This window comes from Chiloscyllium plagiosum, unplaced genomic scaffold, assembly GCF_037043375.1.
Source record: "Chiloscyllium plagiosum isolate Xiang-an unplaced genomic scaffold, Cpla_swu_hap1 HiC_scaffold_16, whole genome shotgun sequence".
Lineage (NCBI taxonomy): Eukaryota > Metazoa > Chordata > Chondrichthyes > Orectolobiformes > Hemiscylliidae > Chiloscyllium > Chiloscyllium plagiosum.
This window is the reverse complement of record NW_028270154.1, coordinates 48222477-48243393: the sequence shown is the minus strand read 5'-3', so window position 1 is coordinate 48243393 and position 20917 is coordinate 48222477. Positions and strand designations below refer to the sequence as shown.

Below are 20917 nucleotides of genomic sequence, written 5' to 3'. Positions count from 1 at the left end.
CATGCAAAATGTCGCCTACTCTTGTGCCCTTTTGCCAATGGCAATTTATCCTCAAATGTTTGCCAGTCTCATCAGCACATGTTGAAACAGGGAGCCTCCTGGTGTTTTGACACACAGTTCCCAAAGTGTGTTGATAAATAGGAGAGTGGGAGTAGAGAGTGCACAATAATTAGCAGACTACTCTTTGCCATAATGTTTTTGAATTAATTCATTTAAATTGGTCCATGGCAAGTCTCCAGTGCCTCAAACATTTCCCTGCTGACATATGACTGACTCAGACTGGAAGGTTGCAAGAATGATGACCTCCAAAGTGAAGAATGACCTGCCACCATCATGAATGAAATAAACAGCTTGTGGGGCCTTTCCCATATGCAACTCTCATAGTTAAGTGACAGATGTGGACAGAGATGGCAAGGATACATTCTGAATCCAGGACAGAAGACCAAGGCCTAAAGTAACTCAATGACCAGAACAGGAAGTACATCTCAACATTCCTTCCTTGCTCATAATCAACATTGGGCCCACACAAATCAATGAGGTTCCCGTGAAGGGTCTTTGGAAGGTGTCAATGAGTAGCTCCTGCAGTTATTCCACAGAAGCAGCAAGCCTCATTTTAAAAATTATTTATTTTTTGTTATTTCAGAGTATGATGCTGAAAAATGTTGAAGGAGGCTGGTGAGAGATGGATGAGGCCGAGGCAGAGTATTCCAATCTCCACATCCAATGAAAAGAAAGCATGAAACTCTTGAGTTGTTTTGCCAACCTAATTATGAGAGAGGCTGCAGTGGTTTTTTTTTAAAAAAGCTCCAGATTAAATGATCCACTGCTCTGATTAACTAACCTAGAACCCTAACCATACCCAATCTACCAGGAGACAGCTCTGCAATGACAAAGTAATCAACAAAGTTAAAGGCAATACATGAGAAGGTGAATATGGGTGCATATGGCAAGGATTAATGGCCTTGTTTCATTACTACTCTGACTTGTTAATTGTGTTTCTTGAATTATTTTTTGTCAACAAATTTCAATACTGAGTCAGTTGCTTATAACTGATTGGGAATAACAATCTCTGCGAATTGTTATTTAATTCAGACTGTATGCAATTAGCTCCCAGGATACAGGACATCATGGGTGGCACGGTGGCACAGTGGTTAGCACTGCTGCCTCACAGCGCCCGAGACCCGGGTTCAATTCCCTGTGTGGAGTTTGCACGTTCTCCCCGTGTCTGCGTGGGTTTCCTCCGGGTGCTCCGGTTTCCTCCCACAGTCCAAAGATGTGCAGGTCAGGTGAATTGGCCAAGCTAAATTGCCCATAGTGTTAGGTAAGGGGTAAATGTAGGGGTATGGGTGGGTTGCGCTTCGGCAAGGCGATGTGGACTTGTTGAGCCGAAGGGCCTGTTTCCACACTGTAAGTAATCTAATCTAATCTAGTAAGGCTAATGCTTGGAGATTGCCATGGAGCTCAGGTGGATTGCCAACATTACTGCTGTCAGTCAGTGATATTTAATAACAGCGGTCAGGTTGCAAACGTGCTTACTGTTACCATTCAAAACTGTTACAGTTGGTTTAATAGTATAGACTTGGTATGCAATCTTTCTTTTTAGATTTTGACTTTTACACAATAAGCTCACCTTTCAGAGTGATGTCTATTGGGTGTGTGGCAAGTAATTTAAACAACCCATGTCATGATTTTGTGACCCTTAATATCAATAGCAGGGGCATTTTAAACATGAATAAAACTCAGAATAACAATGGATTGATAGCAAAGAAACATTGGTAAAGGATTAAATCCATGGTTACGTTGAGGTGGGAGGTGGGGGTGGAAGCCAGCAAAAGTGAGACGATCAGCCAGCTGCAGGAGAACTTTAAAAGGTATATCCAAAATAAAACAAGGATTAATGCAATAGCTTACATAGAAGGTAATGCCTATTAATTGCAATTTATAGTTCAATAAGTTTATTTGAAATCACAAGCTTTGGAGTGCTGCCCCTTCATCAGGTGAAGTGAAGAGAGCATCCAGGCACAGAATTTATAATCAGAGAGATCAAAATATCATACAAATAGTGTAAGTGCAGTTTCGACAGACTGAATAGTAGGTCTCTGCAGGTTTTAAAGAATGTCAGTTGGTGTGAGTAAGTGTCAATAGCTGAATAGCAGGTGAAGGGATGACCTATAATCTGACTCAGTATGGACATGTGTCTCGTCCAATGTTGTCTACCTCATCCTTACCTCAGGCAAGGATGCCCCAAGGCATGGTACCTTGGTGAGATCATGCAGACACAACAGCAATGGATGAATAGATACCATGCAACAATCGTCAGACAGACTTCATCCCCCCCAAATTGGGGAACACTTCAGTGGTCAAGGACATTCAGTTTCCAACCTTCAGATAATCATCCTCCAAGGCAGCCTTCGAAATACGCAACAATGCAGAATCCCTGAGCAGAAACTGATAGCTACATTCTGTACCCATGAAGGTGGCCTCAACCGTGATCTTTGGTTCATGTCATGCTACATGTGAACCTATCACACTGTCCTATATCTGTAAAATCTTCCACACTGTCCTGTTTTGACACCATCACCTTGACAACCTGTTAAGATCTCTCTACCTTAATTACTCTGTACAATTTTGAATTACTTGTTACTTTGGTTAGACCCTCGGCATGCGACTTTTATACCTACCATGTTATTCTAGCTATTTGGTTTATCTCCAGCACCACTTTATTTTTAATGTTTTATAATTATCTCTCTGCCTTCATGGGATTATAGGTCATCCCTTCACCCTCTATTCAGTTGTTGACAGTTTACTTACATTGTCTGACAATCTTCATCATCTGCAGACACTTATTCAGCCTTTCAACACTCCACTCATACTATTTGTATGATCTTTTGATCTCTCTGATTATAAATTCTGTACCTGACTGCTTATCTTCACTTCACCTGACAAAGGGGCAGCTCTTCGAAAGCTTGTGATTTCAAATAAACCTGTTGTACTATAATTTGGTATCATTTTAGCGAGTTTTAAGAAGATTTGTAGCTCATGTAGTTTGGTATCATGTGATTTCTGACCTTGTCCACTCTAGTCCAAAACCAGCATCTTCACATCATGGATAATATTTTCAACATCACGTTAAAGACACGAAAATGAGGAAGAGCTACTGCAGAATAACGATAATGTTATTGTAAGCTCAACTCTGACTGGTTTTTCCAAAAATAATGAGGAAGGTGAGGGAGGAAATTTCTGGGGGCTTGTATAAAATCTTTCTTTACTCTTTCATCACAGGAGAGATCCCAGAGGACTGGAAAATGGCCAATGTTGTCTCTTTGTTTAAGAGGGACAGGGCTAATCTGGGAAATTACAGAACAGTGAGCCTTATGTCAGTGGTAGGAAATGTGTTGGAGAAGATTCTAAAGGATAGGACATCCTCACATTTGGCAAAATATGGTCTCATTAGCAATAGGCAGAATTGCTTTGTGTGGAGGAGGTTGGTCTCACAAACCTTATTGAGTTTTTTGAGGAAGTGTCAAAGATGATTGAGGGCAGGGTAGTAGATGTTGTTTAATGGACTTTAGCAAGCCCTTTGACCATATCCCTCATGGAAGGCTAATTCAAAAGTTGAAGTTACATGAATTCTGCAGTGAGCTGATAAGATGGATGCAGAACTGGTTTGGTAATAAAAAGAAGAGAGCAATGGTGTAAAGGTGCTTTTCTGACTGGAGAACTGTGACCATTGGTATTCTGCAGGGATTGGTGCTGAGAGTCTCTGTTGGTTATAATATATCAATGATATGGAGAAGAATATTGGTGGTCTGATTAGCAAGTATATGGGTGACATAGATTGGAGGAGCTGTGAATAATGAGGATTAACAAAGAATACAACTTAATATGGACAGTTGTGGTTCTGTTCGCCGAGCTGGGAATTTGTCTTGCAAACGTTTCGTCCCCTGTCTAGGTGACATCCTCAGTGCTTGGGAGCCTCCTGTGAAGCGCTTCTGTGATGTTTCCTCCGGCATTTATAGTGGCCTGTCTCTGCCGCATCCGATTGTCATTTCCAGCTGTCCGCTGTAGTGGCCGGTATATTGGGTCCAGGTCGATGTGTTTGTTAATAGAGTCTGTGGATGAGTGCCATGTCTCTAGGAATTCCCTGGCTGTTCTCTGTTTGGCTTGCCCTATAATGGTAGTGTTGTCCCAGTCGAATTCATGTTGCTTGTCATCTGCGTGTGTGGCTACTAAGGATAGCTGGTCGTGTCGTTTCGTGGCTAGTTTGTGTTCATGGATACGGATCGTTAGCTGTCTTCCTGTTTGTCCTATGTCATGTTTTGTGCAGTCCTTGCATGGGATTTTGTACACTACATTAGTTTTGCTTATGTTGGGTATCGGGTCCTTCGTTCTGGTGAGTTGTTGTCTGAGAGTGGCTGTTGGTTTGTGTGCTGTTATAAGTCCTAGTGGTCGCAGTAGTCTGGCTGTCAGTTTGGAAATGCTCCTGATGTATGGTAGTTTGGCTAGTCCTTTGGGTTGCGGCATGTCCTCATTCCGTTGTCTTTCCCTTAGGCATCTGTTGATGATATTGCGAGGATATCCGTTTTTTGCGAATACCTTGTGTAGGTGTTCCTCTTCCTCTTTTTGCAGTTCTGGTGTGCTGCAGTGTGTTTTGGCCCTTTTGAATAGTGTCTTGATGCAACTTCGTTTGTATGTGTTGGGGTGGTTGCTTTCATAGTTTAGGACTTGGTCTGTGTGTGTGTGTGTGTGTGGCTTTCCTGTAAACCTTTGTGGTGAATTCTCCGTTCGGTGTTCTCTGTACCATCACGTCCAGGAATGGGAGTTGGTTGTCTTTTTCTTCCTCTCGAGTCAATCGGATTCCTGTGAGTGTGGCATTGATGATCTGGTGTGTGTTCTCTATTTCTGTGTTTTTAATGATTACAAAGGTGTCGTCAACATATCTGACCCAGAGTTTGGGTTGAATTTGCGGTAAGACTGTTTGTTCTAACTTTTGCATTACTGCTTCTGCTATGAGTCCAGAGATCGGTGAGCCCATGGGTGTTCTGTTGATTTGTTCGTATATCTGGTTGTTGAATGTGAATTGTGTTGTGAGGCACAAGTCCAGTAGTTTAAGTATGCCGTCTTTGTCGATAGGTTCAATGTCCTGTTGTCTGTTATGTCTGTCCAGCAGGTTGGCTATTGTTTCTCTGGCTAGGGTTTTGTCGATAGAGGTGAACAGTGCCGTTACATCGAATGAGACCATAGTTTCTTTCTTGTCTATGTGTATATTTCTGATGATGTCCAAGAATTCCTGTGTTGATTGTATAGATTGTCTGGATCCGCTGATCAGGTGTTTCAGCTTCTGCAGTAGTTCTTTAGCCAGTTTGTGTGATGGTGATGGATAAACAACACACTGAGGAATCTACAAAAAAACCGAGAGATAACCAGGTCTGACCTACAAAGAATGAAAGCAACAACACCCCCAGATTCTATGGGCTACCCAAAGTGCACAAACCAGACATCCCACTCAGACCCATAGTATCACTACCAGGGACACCATCACACAAACTGGCTAAAGAACTACAGCAGAAACTGAAACACTTGATCAGCGGATCCAGACACTCTATACAGTCAACACAGGAATTCTTGGACATCATCAGAAATATACACATAGAACAAACAGTCTTACCGCAAATTCAACCCAAACTCTGGGTCAGATATGTTGACGACACCTTTGTAATAATTAAAAACACAGAAATAGAGTACACACACCAGATCATCAACGCCACACTCACAGGAATCCGATTCACTAGAGAGGAAGAAAAAGACAACCAACTCCCATTCCTAGACGTGATGGTGGAGAGAACACCGAATGGAGAATTCACCACAAAGGTTTACAGGAAAGCCACACACACAGACCAAGTCCTAAACTATGAAAGCAACCACCCCAACACACACAAACGAAGTTGCATCAAGACACTATTCAAAAGGGCCACAACACACTGCAGCACACCAGAACTGCAAAAAGAGGAAGAGGAACACCTATACAAGGTATTCGCCCAAAACGGATACCCTCGCAATTTCATCAACATTTGCCTAAGGGAAAGACAACGGAACGAGGACATGCCGCAACCCAAAGGACTAGCCAAACTACCATACATCAGGAGCATTTCCAAACTGACAGCCAGACTACCGCGACCACTAGGACTCATAACAGCACACAAACCAACAGCCACTCTCAGACAACAACTCACCAGAACAAAGGACCCGATACCCAACATGAGCAAAACTAATGTAGTGTACAAAATTCCATGCAAGGACTGCACAAAACACGACATAGGACAAACAGGAAGACAGCTAACGATCCGTATCCATGAACACAAACTAGCCACGAAACGACACGACCAGCTATCGTTAGTAGCCACACACGCAGATGACAAGCAACATGAATTCGACTGGGGCAACACTACCATTATAGGGCAAGCCAAACAGAGAACAGCCAGGGAATTCCTAGAGGCATGGCACTCATCCACAGACTCTATCAACAAACACATCGACCTGGACCCAATATACCGGCCACTACAGCGGACAGCTGGAACTGACAACCGGAAGTGGCAGAGACAGGCCACTATAAATGCTGGCGGAAGCGCTTCACAGGAGGCTCCCAAGCACTGAGGATGTCACCTAGACAGGAAATGAAACGTTTGCAAGACAAATTCCCAGCTCGGCGAACAGAACCACAACAACGAGCACCCGAGCTACAAATCTTCTCCCAAACTTGAATATGGATAGGTTAGACACTTGGCAGAGAAATAATAAATGGAATTTATGTCTAATTCAGGAAGGGCATATATATTAAAAGGCTGAACCCTTATAAGCATTTACATAAAGAGCACAGTGGGTCAGTGGTTAGCACTGCTGCCATGTGGTACCATGGACCCTGGTTGAATTCCAGCCTCGGGTGTCTGTCTGTGTGGAGTTTGCACATTCTCCCCATGTCTGCGTGGGTTTTCTCTGGGCCCTTCAATTACCTCCCACAGTCTGAAGATGTGCAGCATATGTGGATTAGCTGTGCTAAATTGCCCAAAGTATCCAGGGATGTGTAGGTTGGGTAGTTTAGCCATGGAACATACGTGTGATGATAAGGTTAGTTTGTCCCTGGTCTTTTTGTTCAGGAGGTTATAAAGACACAGACTCCAAAATGGCTAGGGTTGATCTAGTTAAGAATGCTTTCAAGATTAAAAAAAAACGCTTGTGCAATGAAAGGGGAGTGTCCTGTTCGCCCAGCTCAGCTTTTCTCTGGTTTGGTTTGATTTAGTTTTAGCGGAAAAACAGGCTGTTCACTGAAAGCAGGCAGTCAGTTTTAGGGTGCTGTTCCAAGAAACAGTGACATGGAAGAAAGTGTTTCATGCTGCCATCTCTCTCTCTCTCTCTCTCTTTTTCTCTCGCTCCTGTCAGACCCTGTGTTTGATTTTACCCTTTTGCCAAGGGGTGTTTATGGGGATTGTTGCAGGAATTTGGAACAGCATCATAAGTTATTAGATATTCTATTCTTTTTTGTTTGTGTTTCATTTGGTAATCTTGCAAATAAATTCTGTTTTGTTTAAAACTAAGTGGTTAAATAGCTAGTTTTTATACTTCTCTGTAAATGTTTATACATTCGTATAGGAGTGTGGGTTGGGGAATTTGCTTTTATTATTATGGTTTAATTTTGTACTATTTTTGTACTGTGTTGAATTGCATTGTTTTGTATTTGTTGTAATATTTAAAAATCTATTTTTTCTTAATAAAAATATATTATAAAATAAAACTAATTGGTTGACCAGCTGCATCTCTCCTGGAATATCCACCATACACCTGCTTAAAACAACCAGTAAAGTTAGCTACTTCCTTGAAGTGTTTTGAGGGGGTCTGACCTGGTCCATAACACAAGGTTACAGATATCGGGTAGAAGTGGTGCCATTCAGCCCAATGAGTCTATGATTCTACAATACAGAGGGATCTCGACCTACAAATCCACAGATCTCAAGTTGGCAACAAAGGGGATAAACTGATCAATAAGGCATATGGCATGCTTGCCTTCATCAGTCAGGGTACAGAATATAAAAATTGGCAAGTCATGTTGCAACACTACAAAATTTCAGTTCGGCCACATTTTGAATATTGCTTATAGGTTTGCTTGCTACACTACCAGATGAAAATGGGGAGAGTACAGAGAAGGTTGCCTGGTTTGGAGTGTATTAGCTATGAAGTCAGATTGGACCAACTGGATTTATTTTCAGTTGAATGTTGGAGAGTAAGGGGTGACCTGATAGAGGTTTACAAAAGTATGAGAGGCATAGATAGACTGGGTAGTCAGAGTCTTTTTCATAGAGTAGAAATGTCAATGACTAGGGTACACAGGTTTAAAGTAAAAGGGGGAACATTTAAAGGAGGGAAGTTTTTTTTTACACAAGATGGTAAGGCCTAGTATGTGCTGCCTGGGGAGGAGGTAGAAGTAGATACAATAGCAACATTCAAGAGGCATCTTGACAGATACCTGAATAAGTAGAGAATAAATGGATATGGACCAGATGGCAGCAAAAAGCTTTTAGTTTAGAAAGGTGTCATAAGTTGGCGCAGGCTTGGTGGGCCGAAAGATCTAATACTGTACTGTACTGTCCTCTGTTCTTACAGCATTGGAGTAATTATAAACAGAAACCATGGATGTTTGGAAACCGAACATAGTCCTATACAAGGTACGATACGTTAAAATACTCCACGGTATTATTGCAAACAGCCAGTAAAGCTCACAAAATAACGTGCAAAATCCACAATTAAGGACTTGTAATTGATGATGGGTAAACAGAAGAGAACATTATGTTTATTACTACTCATACCTTAGCAGATATGATAAGAAAGAATCAGACAACAGCAGTTGAATAAGCTAGGCACGTTGCCTAGTGATAGGAATATAAAGTATTCAAAGGAATAGTTTTAATCCCCCAAGAGCATAATGCAAAATGATTGGATTAAACAAAGGAACTCCTATTAACATCAGGCTTTTCACAATGACAAAGGCTGTGACCTATCTTCAAACAAAAAAAAATGTGGTTTTGATACTTGAGATACAACAAAGGATTAAGAAAAGAAGTGAAAAGCACTGTTCTGCATTCTACACCATTTCTTTAGGCAGTGTTGATACTGTTTGGCTGAAACACCAACAGACTACAAGAGTAAGCAATCAGCCTTCAGATGTAGCCTACTCCAAGCAGTGAGCTCAGTCCCTATCCTTGTGCAGACAGTGTCCTTGCTGGAGCTGTTCAATGTTAGTGGCCATTGTGGTGTGTAATGCTCGTCTGCGCTTCCCAAGCAACCTGCACATGAATTGGCGAGTTGCCATGATGGTCATGAGGGGTTGACAAATGCTGAATGCTAATGTCCACAGGTGAGGGATGCATGTTCCTAGACTGTGCCCTGCGATGCTGTTTTGCCCAAGGCAACTAGAAGCTTGCCAGAGCAAGTGGTAAGCTGAATATGCCAGGTACCTCAACTGATTTCCTTGTTGGGTTTTCTCAATGTCCAGATTGATTCGTCCATAGGAAGATAAATTGTCTTTTGTTTAGATCCCTGCTGATATCATTATTGGACAAATCAGATCCCAGACTGAAACCTGACTTGATAGATCATATTTTGATTTGTTTTGGTTTTAACAAAATGGTATCTCACTGAAACATAAACACATAGTGATGCAGTAACAATAAAACAGAAGTTTATTAATGAATGGAATGAAGATAAAATTGAAAAAAAAAACTATTTATTTAAATCACAAATTCAGATATTGTTTAAACATACAGCAAAAGTATAATCCTATTTATTCTAAAATATATCTTTAGAAACTGAAAAGTAACACCAACAATTTTTGTTTGGTACCCAAAACAAGACTTGTCCAATATGACAAATTGTTGGAATGGGTGGACATTTGGAAAATTAGATTCGATTGAAAATTGAAAAAATAAATCTGTAAAATTTATGTACAATTCTAAAGGGGTGCTGGATCAGATGGATCTGGTTTGTATGTATACAGATCATTGAAGACGGCAAGACAGATGGAGAGAGCAGTTAATAAAGCATACGGTTTCCTTGACTTTATTAATAGGGTCAGAGTACAATAGCAGGGAGGTGATGCTGAATCAGCAATTACTTAGACCTTAGCTGGAGCATTTTGTCCAATTGTGGGTGACACGTTATAGGTAAGATGTAAATGGGTTGAAGACAGTGCAGAAGCAATTTATGTGAATGATTCCAAGATTGAGAAACTTCAATTATGAGGCTAGATTGAAGAAGTTGGTACTGCTCTTCTTGGAGAGAGGAGGGTTATGAGGAGATTTCATTGAGGTTTTCAAAAACATGAGTTGACTGGATAGAGTGGATAGCGAGAGCATTCTCAAAAGGATGAGGGAAGAGAGAGCATAGACTTAATGTGATGTGCAAATTAAGCAAGAGTGTTGAAAGAAAAAAAACATTTTGACACAGGGAATAGCTAAGATATGGAATGCATTGCCTGGAAGTGTTGTTGAGGTAGGTTAAATTGAGGCTTTCAAGAGGGCACTGGATGATTATTTGGATAGAAATATTGAGGGAATTTGGCACAAGGTAATGATGCTCATTTAATAAATCTCAGTGCAAGCACAAAGGGCTGAATGACTCCTCCTGCACCATACTAAATCAGAGATTCTGAGATACTTAAATTAGAATCCCAGAACTAGAGGGCATAGGTTTAGGCTCAGAGGGGAAAAATTTAAAAGGAACCTAAGGGGGCAACTTCTTCACATAGAGGATGGTGCGTGTATACAATGAGCTGCCAGAGGAAGTGGTGGAGGCTGGTACAATTGCAGCATTTAAAAGACATCTGGATGGATATATGAATAGGAAGGGTTTAGAGGGATGTGGGTCAAGTGCTGGAAAATGGGACTAGATTCGGTTAAGATATCAGGTCGGCATGGACAAGTTGGACCGAAGGGTCTGTTTCTGTGCTGTACATCTCTATAATTCTATGACTGTATAAATCAAATCATACGCTTACAAACCTTATTCCAGACATCTCTAACAAACTTTAAGGCCTCATAATTTACCTTGATGGGTCACAAAAAAACCAAAAGCAACAGAATTCCATTAGTAATGCACAAAAACTGAATCATTCTAAACCTTGACCTCAAAAACCATATTTAAAGAAATTTTGGCTATAGAAATACTTACAATTTAATTATTAACTTTAGTAACAGAAAGCCTGCATATTTCCAACTTTAAAAATCCAGAACTTCATTAAATTATGTTGAAAATGTGTATAAATCACACAATTTACATCACAGTTTATCAATGCTGAATTATTCACTGTGCGATTACTAGGATTGATGATCTGGACCAATGTGAGTAGACAGTGGGCAAGAATGTTCTTAATAGTTGATTGAAGAATTTATGTGTTGTTTAACATGTACAGTATATTTAAATTTTTGATGTTTACTGCTTATTCTCATTTTGTGCTCATTCAATATTGAAAGCTCACATACAATTTTAGTTCCACCCACTATCTGATTTGCAGCTGACAATTTATTATTTTTCATTCCAGTTTGTTAGCATTGTCTTTTAGCTGCATGTTTCTAGTGTTAACTTTGGCATCCTTAAGACTATTTCAATATTATTTAATTGTGGGCCGTGATGTTTTAAAATTTTGACTGAAGTGTATTTTAGTGTGTGAATCTCACATTGAAACTGCATGATACATAAGGGATGTAATTTCAGTTCTGAGCAATGTGGTCTATAGTGAGATTTGTGGCAGAATTGGATGAGAAATCTGGAGAAGTTGATTTCAGCATCAGGAGCATCTCACTCCATTTTTTATGCTTTTGACAAGTGGTATAGAATTTCTCATGAGACAACAGTGAATTGCATATTTGTGTGGATTAATGATTGTTAACTATTGTTATGGGCCAGACCAGACCCCCTCCAAATATTTTAAGAGGATAGCTTAGATCCTAATTTTTTCTTATTTTAGATGCAAATGTGAAGGGTCTGTTCCCAATCCAACTGGTTAAATTACTCAAATTTAAATGTAGTTAAAATAGAACCAAAGAAACAGGAATTTAGAATAACTTAACTCTACTGGAAAACCCAACAGACTGATAGATGCAGTAACTGTTACTAATTCACTGCTCCAAAATAGTAATATCCCATAAACATACCCCTTGGCAAAACAGAAATTCAGACACAGGTTCTCACATGTAGTTCTCCAATCCAGGAGGATGCAACATCAAGAGAAAATGCTGAGGGAGTAGCAGCCAAGAGATTTACTGAAGCTTCCAATTCTTGTGATACCCCAATATCTTCTGCCTAAAGCTAAACCTAAAAACTAAAAAAAAAGTCTGATCTGTGAGAGCTGGCTGCTCCCAGGCTGCTTCCATTGTTCCAACTTATACAAAACAAAACCCAAGGCCCCTGAGGTTATTTACTCAAGTGGTCGTCAGTACTCAGCTCATCACCTTACAAGCTCTCCTCCAAAAAAAAAGACAAAATAACCTCTCAAAAGCCACAACTAAGCTGTATCTCAGGGATCCTTGCTTGCTGATTTAGAACTTGCTGATCACATTCACTTTGATACTCATTGCATCTTTATCTTGCCTTGACATGCAACTTGTGCAGTTGTACAACCAAACAGCTTGCCTTGAAACTAAGCCATCTTCAGTCTAGAGGGCTCACATCTTATAAAACTACAGTGTGCTATGTCAATCTCTCACCCCGCCACATGTATCAACAGCATACACAGCAATCACACAGCATGTGCAACAAGCAAGCAGCCATGTCTCTAAATCTGAGGAGATTAGTCCTCCCTGAAGTTCATGCAGGTCACATTATTCAGAGAGTCTTCATAATGTATGTCAGGAGCAGCCTCCCTTACCAGTCAAAGCATTGATCTTTCTTCATTATTGGCTATTTCTCAAGTTGGCATCTCAGACCAGACTGGCAGTGTTTGGTGTTGCAGCCTCCTTGACTACTCTAAACCAAGACCTCCAAGTCCATATCAGAGAATGGCTGTGCCATCTTCCTATTTTTATTCCATCTTTGACTGAATTGGACAGCTTTTGAATGTCAGTACTCATCCAGGTGCACAACAGGTTTTTAGAGATGGCATAGGTGCAATAGATACTGGTGTTTGGGCAGATATCTTCTGAGTGGCAACTATGCCCAACTGGTAAAACGGGGCAGACAGCACACTTGACTGACATCACACAGGCATGGAGGGTAATTAATAAGGGGTTTTGGTAATAGAGTGATTGGACTTATTAAGTCTCATGATGAACAAAACCTTCAATGCACCTTAGACTTAGCCTAAGTAAGTAAATAGTCCAAAGTAACATAAAATATAGCCCTATCTGCTTTTTTTAATTACCAGATTGTGCCATTCAATTCTGTATTCAGAAAATTAGCAAGGGTTAGAGACTGAATGCTTTAGCTTTTGCACAAATATAAATTTGAAAGCTATCATGGAGCTATTACGATAAATCAGTTTGAAGAAGCCACTGGGATTTGTTGTGGATATGTGGCCTCCATCAAAAGTTGGCGGCAGAGTAGCAGTGCAATGTGCGGAACCCAGAGCTTGTCTATTCCGGTGGCTTTAACTTTTCTTTTATTGTTAATTTTAAATGTCTCCAGTGATTATTTATTATCAAGATTCATCTTAGCTGTTTTTAACAGTTTTGATGGAAGACTTCTCCTAGCCCAGCAGCGAGGTTTCTTCCAGTGGTCCATCATAGCGATCTCCAGGTGTAGCGATCTTGTCCCCAGTGGGAAGGTCTTGTCCTCATGTGGAGGTCATCTTCAGTGGCAGCTTTCAGGTATTCCAGCGACTTGGTAGGTGTTCTCATCCAGGAGTGGCATTCTGGGCTCAGCATAGCAGCCTTCGCCAGAGGCTTCTGGCCTAATATCCAGAAGTCCAAAATAGAGGTCTTGCTCTTCCCTCAGTCTCCTCCCAGCTGTGTCTTCCAAGTATTCCATTGTTCCTTAATTGACTTTGTCTGAGCCCAGGAGCCAATACCTGATGAGTGATGAACTTTATTTTAATTTTATCGTCTTTCTTATTACGTATGAGTTCTGTCATTCATATAGGTGAGGGTGGGGTGACTTATAAAATAAATCACTGTATTTTTCATTTAAAAGTACAGATAATACATTTTTATTCTATTCCATTGTGGTGGCTAAACTATATGTTTTTAATATGGGCTTCCAGAAGTCATTTATTAGTTTCCATTAAGAAACTTCTAATGAAAATGAGGACACACATGATTGAAATAAACCTATTACATTGGAAGCAAATTGGTGAGCAGTTGGAGACACTGGAGGTAATGACTATCTATTCAAATTGGTATAATGTGACCAGTGGTACTTCCCAAGAATTTCTGTTATGTCTGCAACTTTACACTAATAAAGAAATGATTGGATAAAGGAGTAAAGACCTGCAGATTCACATTAATTGACAACATTAAGTTAGCTGATGCAGTCAACATGTAGCTAGCACCACGGAGGCACAGTGGTTAGCACTGCTGCTTCACAGTGCCAGAGACCCGGGTTCAATTCCTGCCTCAGGCAACTGTCCGTGTGGAGTTTGCACATTCTCTCTGTGCCTGTATGGGTTTCCTCCCACAGTTCAGAAATGTGCAGGTTAGGTAAATTGGTCATGCTAAATTGTCTGTAGTGTTAGGTGAAGGGGTAAATGTAGGGGAATAGCTTTGGGTGAGTTGCTGTTCGGAGGGTTGGTGTGGACTTGTTGGGCCAAAAGGCCTGTTTCCACACTGTAAGTAACCTGTTCTACACCAGTAATTTATTAAGGATATTGATGGCTTAGGTGAGTGGACATAACTCAGGTGGGTGGGGTTGAATGTAAGAAAATGTGAGGTTATCCAATTTTCCTCTTGAAAACTGAATCATTGTGTTTTTTAATCTGCAAGAAGTTAGGTATTGGGCATAGGCAATTAGGGATACAGATGATACTTAATGATGTTGTACAAGTACTGGAGGTAACTAAATGCTGATGGAACGTTGGCTGTTATCTCTGTGGGTGGGAATTCAAAATGGTAGGTGTTATGATACAGCTGCAATGTTGTGTTACTGCTTTTTCACTCCTTCCTGAGTATTGCAATAAGTTCTCAGAAACGATGTATTAGCCTTCTGAAGGGAGCATTAGAGATTTATTAGAATGTTGTCAGGACCCAAATGACAAAATTGTTAGGCCAATGTGCCTGACCAGGCTTCTAATCTCATATATTTAAGTGCTGACCTTAACAAACAACTTTAAAAGCGTATGCCCAATGTGTGGAGAAAAACTATGTTCTTTATTAGGAAAATACAAAACAGAGATAAATCTCAGGCCTTAGAGTTCTTAGAATCTTAATTTAGGCTAAGCAGGACAACATCAGATAGCAGTTATTTACTTACGGTCAGTGATAAATATCTGAAAATTTCCATTCACAGAAAAGTTGATGCTAGCTGAGTTGGAAATTTCAAAACTTCGTTATTCGAGGGTACTCATTTTTACAGAACAAGATGGGTATCAGAGTTTGTTTTATTGTGTGTATAAGTCTAATAAACTTTCACCTCCAAAAGTACTACTTCATAAGTCAAAGTTGCTTTCCTCGAAACTCTTTATTGATGGCAAAATAAATAAGCATTTGTTTTTAGACTATGACCTACATGCCCACGTAGCACTATATCATTATCACCATTGTCAGTGGTCTCCTGAAATCGAGGATGATGTCTGTTGGCTAGATGAGCCTTCACATAACTGAGAAACTCAATTTTGAATCCACAAGCTCTTCCAAAGAAGGTCATCGTTATGTGGAGATATAGAAGTCACAGCTTCATACCGGTTTCCTTCTCCTTTCTCTGCAATTACGGTTCAACCTTATGGTTGGTTGCTGAGCTTGAAGGTGGCTTTTGCCTTGATCGGTTGTCAAGTTCAGTATTCAGCAGTTTTCTCCCCCAAGCAATGGTATCAATACCTCTATGCTTTGGTCCAATTTCAAGTGTATTCTCAGGCTTGTTTTTTGCATTTCCCTGTCCTTTAAGCATTGATCAATGAAGAGCTGGAAGAAGAGAGCTTGCCAAGACAGGCACGTTTTGGACATTGGGACACAATCCATTCGAGTTGGCTGTCCAAGTGCAGGGGTTCAGTACTGGTGGCTGTAGATTCATTTAGAGCACTCACGTTAGTCCAGCAGTCCTCCCTTTTGATCCCCAGGATTCAATGTAGACACCACTAATGCAAACTGTCAAGGATCTTATCATAACCATTGTTAGATGGTCCAGATTTTGTAGAGGAGGGTGAAAAGTAGATGAGGGTGGTCAACAGAATAATCTTATAGACAGGATCTTTGTGGGCTTCCAGAGTTCCTGTGGTCAAAAATACATTGCCGCAGCTTAAAGATGGTGGTGCTAGCATAGTTGACTCCATGTTGGACTGCCCCAATGATGGTCCCTTGGAAGTGGTGGTTGCCACGACGTGAGAAATACTGTGTATAATCTGTAGCCACCCCAACTATATAGACGGTGGGGGGGATGTAAAACTAGCCTGGGAATGTCGAAGGACCTTAGTTTTAGCAATATTTAGGAAAGGCCAACTACCATATATGAATTATTCGAAAGATGTGTCATCGTTTACAATATCTGTGTAAAGGGAGCCATCACACAACAGTCAAGCACACTCTGCAGGTCATGAATGTCCATGATGGTGAATTTTGGTTTTGCACAACAAAGGTTGACGAGCTTCCTGTCCAAATGATATTGAATCCTGACAACAGGTGATAGGTCATCTCAGTTCAGCATGATGATACTCATTTCCATGAAGCACAAAATGGGGGACATCATTCAATATTGTTGATTCTGGTCCAGTTGTGAAAGTTTTAGATCCTGCATTCAGAATAGTGGCTGAAATATTGTCATCATTATCCATCATCATTATACAGTCTGCTGATGTCTCATTATTCAATTACATTAAGGTACAGATGGGATCAAACTGAAATGCAATTAAGCTGAAGGGCTGAATTACCTACTTCTTGTTCTAAGTTCCTATTTCCTGGGAATATCACTTTGGTTTGCTCCTAAAAAGCTTTATCTTATGATGTCTTATGATGATTGGATGGTCATGTCTTGATTTGCTTTCTATTGTTTTTATTCCTAAAAGAGCACAAAATCTGATAGATTCTATGCAAAAAGTTGTCAGCCTTGGTAATACTAAACATTCTGCTAATTTAACTGCCTCCAGCAACAGAACACCATTTAAACAGAATCTGCATCTCAACCAGACGGACTGAAATGTTTTAACATGAGAATTCAGATTTCCCATGAAGTGTGGGATGTGAGTGTCTCTGGCACAGTAAGTAATGAAAAATGGTCCATGTGTTGGTACGTCTGTGTGACCATGGCCATACCTCATGATGGTTTTCCTTCATGCGTTCTAATACAAGCATTAGCTAAATGAAAGGTTTAATATAAATGTTTAAACAGGGCAAAATAGTAAGGTAAATTAAACCGCTATCCATTTAAAATGTTTGTGGGATTTTATCTTTAAATGATATAATAGTGGCACACTATTAATTTCCAGATTTAATTGCATTATGTTACATTTAATTTTCATTGAAATTTCATGGATGTAGATCAATTCCTGTGACTGAACAAGTTACTAAAATTCTCTAAGATTAATTTTACAGCATAGGGGAGTGAGTGCAAAAATTGAAAATCTGCCGGTTACATATTTGACAATATAACACTCTGCCAATATTGACATATTTGCAGAAAAGTGCCATTCAAGAAGAAGATAGGCCATCTAAAATATTCAAGGTAGAAAGGGGCTGAAAGATCTAATCCTATTCCTGTCATCCCATTACATCAGTTGTTCAAGTCTCCAGAATGTGTGTGTAGGTAGGTAGGGGTGAGGGACACAAATATATTTGTTAAGAAGACAAGACTGAAGCATTCGAATCCATCTTCAACCAGATGTTTCAAACGGATAATCCTCCTCGATCTCCTCTTGAGGTCCCCATACTGCAGATGTCAGATTTTAACCAATTTGATTCATTTCATGTAATATCAAAGAATAATTGAAAACATTTGGTACAGCAAAGGTTATGATCTCTGACAATGTTCAAGGTAATAATATTGCTGTGGAACTAGCTCGCCAAGCTATTCCAGAACAGTTATGACATTGCCATCTACATGACAATTGGGCGAGGTGGTTGCATGGTGTTTGTTGTCTCTGATTAGTTACCATTCATGACTCCTCAGACACTGAAGCATTCTGTGTCTAAATGTAGTAAGACCTCGACAAAGCTTAAACTTGAGATAATAAATGGAATGTAACATTCATGCCACGCAAGTGCCAAGTAATAACTATCACCAGCAGAAGAGAATCTAACCTCTGGCCCCTGTATATTAAGGCATTAGGGAATTCAGCAATGAAAATCAACCCTCACCCACATCCCTGACCCTTCTATCTCTGTCTTGGGGATTACCACTGACCAAAAACTGCACTGGATCAGACATATACATATGCGGCTACAAATGCAGACCAGAAGTCAGGAATTATGCACTGAAAAGATAATTTCTGAATCCTTAAAATCTATTCATGATCTACAAGGCACAAATTAGGAATGTGAAGAGTTATTCTCCACTTGCCTGGTTGACATAACAACATGAGAAACTTGACGCTATCTATGACAAAGCAGGCTGCTTGATTGGCCCCCCATTCACCATCATCAATATTCATTTCCTTTCTCCTGATGCAGACATTGACAGTAGCATTTAACAAGATGCATTGCAGCAACTCACTAATTCCTTCGATAGCATCTTCTGAATGCATGACCATGGCCATCTAGAAGGACGAAGACCACAGATACATGGGAACATAGCCACCTGCAATTTCCTCTCAAATTCCACAACATCTTCACTTGGAAATATATTGCTATGCCCTTACTATTGCTGGGTCAAAGTTCTTGAACTCCCTGTTTTGTACCTACACTACACTGACTACAACGGTTCACCACTGTATTTTCAAGGGCCAATTAGCAATGGAAAATAAATGCTGGTCCGAAACGTGACGCCCACATCTCCATGAATGGTTTTACTTTAAAAGGAGCTAGGAGTTAATTTGCAAAATGTGCATTTGTCTACTCTTTTAATGGAGACCTTAACCTATATTAAATAAATAATTGACAAATTAATGTCATTCAAATATTCTAAGTATCCATCTGTTATTATCACCAACAATAATTTCTAGACTACAATGCATTTTGTCTTCATCAAAACCTTTCTTTCACATTGCAAATAAAATCCGTTCTACTAAAATGGTGACAAAAAAAATGCTTTCCAAAACTGACAGGCTCGATTTAGTACTTTGTTAGTGGTTTGCAATCAATTATTCTCTCTCATTTATGCCTGGAGGTTGTCCACTCTCTCCTTGTTTCCTGCATGCTGATAATTACATCCAAAATGAGTGCATAAACAAACCAAAAAACAATTTCCATAGTTACAAAATACAGCTGGTAACTACACTTCCAAATATTCTGTACACGTGATACATCGCAGTGGTATTCTCTTAAGAAATATTAACAGTGAGGATACGAGATTAATTGTTTAAACTAACAAAATAAAAATTATCATTCCTACCCCAATCCCTATTTAATTTGGAAACCTTAGTCACAAGTGCAATGGCAATAGTTTTGATATAAGTCTGTTCACTCTTTGCACAACAAAAGAAAATTAAGCTCTGCAGTGAGCAACTATTTTTACAGAGCTGTATCCCAGAAAAGGTTCTTTGTGAAACATGTTTTTTTCCTGAAGCTGTTTGCCTGAGATTATACATGACTTCTCTTGGGACAAGCATTACTTAAGAACTCGTAATTCCAACTCTCAGACACTAGCGGCTTGTCTGAAAATGTCAGCAACAACTTCACATGAAATGCTCTGTGGAAAATACTGGCATCCAACTGATTTATTTTAACAGCCTTCAGTCTTACCTAAAACTAATCTGATCAGGGTATTGCTTTGCAGTGATTGTGCCTCTACCTCAGACCCAGAAGGTCCAGGTTCGAAGTCCCATCTGCCAAAGAAATGTGCCATGGCATATCCAAACAGGTTCATTTACATAACTACAATTAACTTGATTAGTAGACAGAAACAACATAGCATATGATGTGTTAGCTTTTCAAGAAAGTAAAAATCACCAACTACAAGCCTCGGTGACTGTATTGAGTCAGCTAAACAGTATTCACACTATGCATCAGATGAGTTCATATGGACATCAGGGATTTCCAATTAGCAACTCATTCCTACACAAGAAAAAAGTCATGGAATTTGGCTCCTTTTTGCTGGGTTTTGGTCTAAGGAAGCCAAGAGGGTTGAAAATAATGACTTGAAAATTTAGCATGCACAGTTTGCCACATTTGTGAGGGCACAGATGTTGGTATGCTGTGTCCTGGAGACATGCAGAGTACACAAACCATGATGTCACTCAGTCTTAAATACTAATGTGGCACCCAACCAGCCATTTTTGCCCTTGTCCTGAAAACAGCCTCCCTTAAAGACTCTCTCAGTTGAGCAAACATTCAACTATACGAGGGACCCCTACTACTGACATGTGAGGAGCTGAAGATGGGATTTTCAAGTGAAGTCCTTTCGTTGGCTTTGCAGAGAGAATGGAAGTTTTGCATTCAATGTTAAAAGGACTGTTATAAAGTTGTTAGAGTCAAAAGGGAGCACTGCTGAACATTTCCAAGGAGTTCAAAGGATCGATCAGCAGAAATGCTATCACAAATAAAGGCTATTATTACTTGTGAGCTGCAGCACAGGAGTCTTCAGAAAGTGCTTCCCTTACCTCCACATCAGCCAAGAGCAAAACATTTGAGGCACATAC

The 20917-nt window shown here is 40.0% G+C and overlaps 1 long non-coding RNA gene across 1 annotated transcript in view; it reads left to right on the top strand.

Annotated features, from left to right (window-relative positions):
- The first annotated feature begins 864 nt into the window (after positions 1-864).
- Positions 865-20917, top strand: part of LOC148147537 (uncharacterized) — a 153867-nt gene continuing 133814 nt past the window's right edge. The window contains exons 1-2 of the long non-coding RNA XR_015759652.1: positions 865-927; positions 8656-8717. This is a non-coding gene — a long non-coding RNA (uncharacterized LOC148147537). The remainder of the gene's footprint in view (positions 928-8655; positions 8718-20917) is intronic.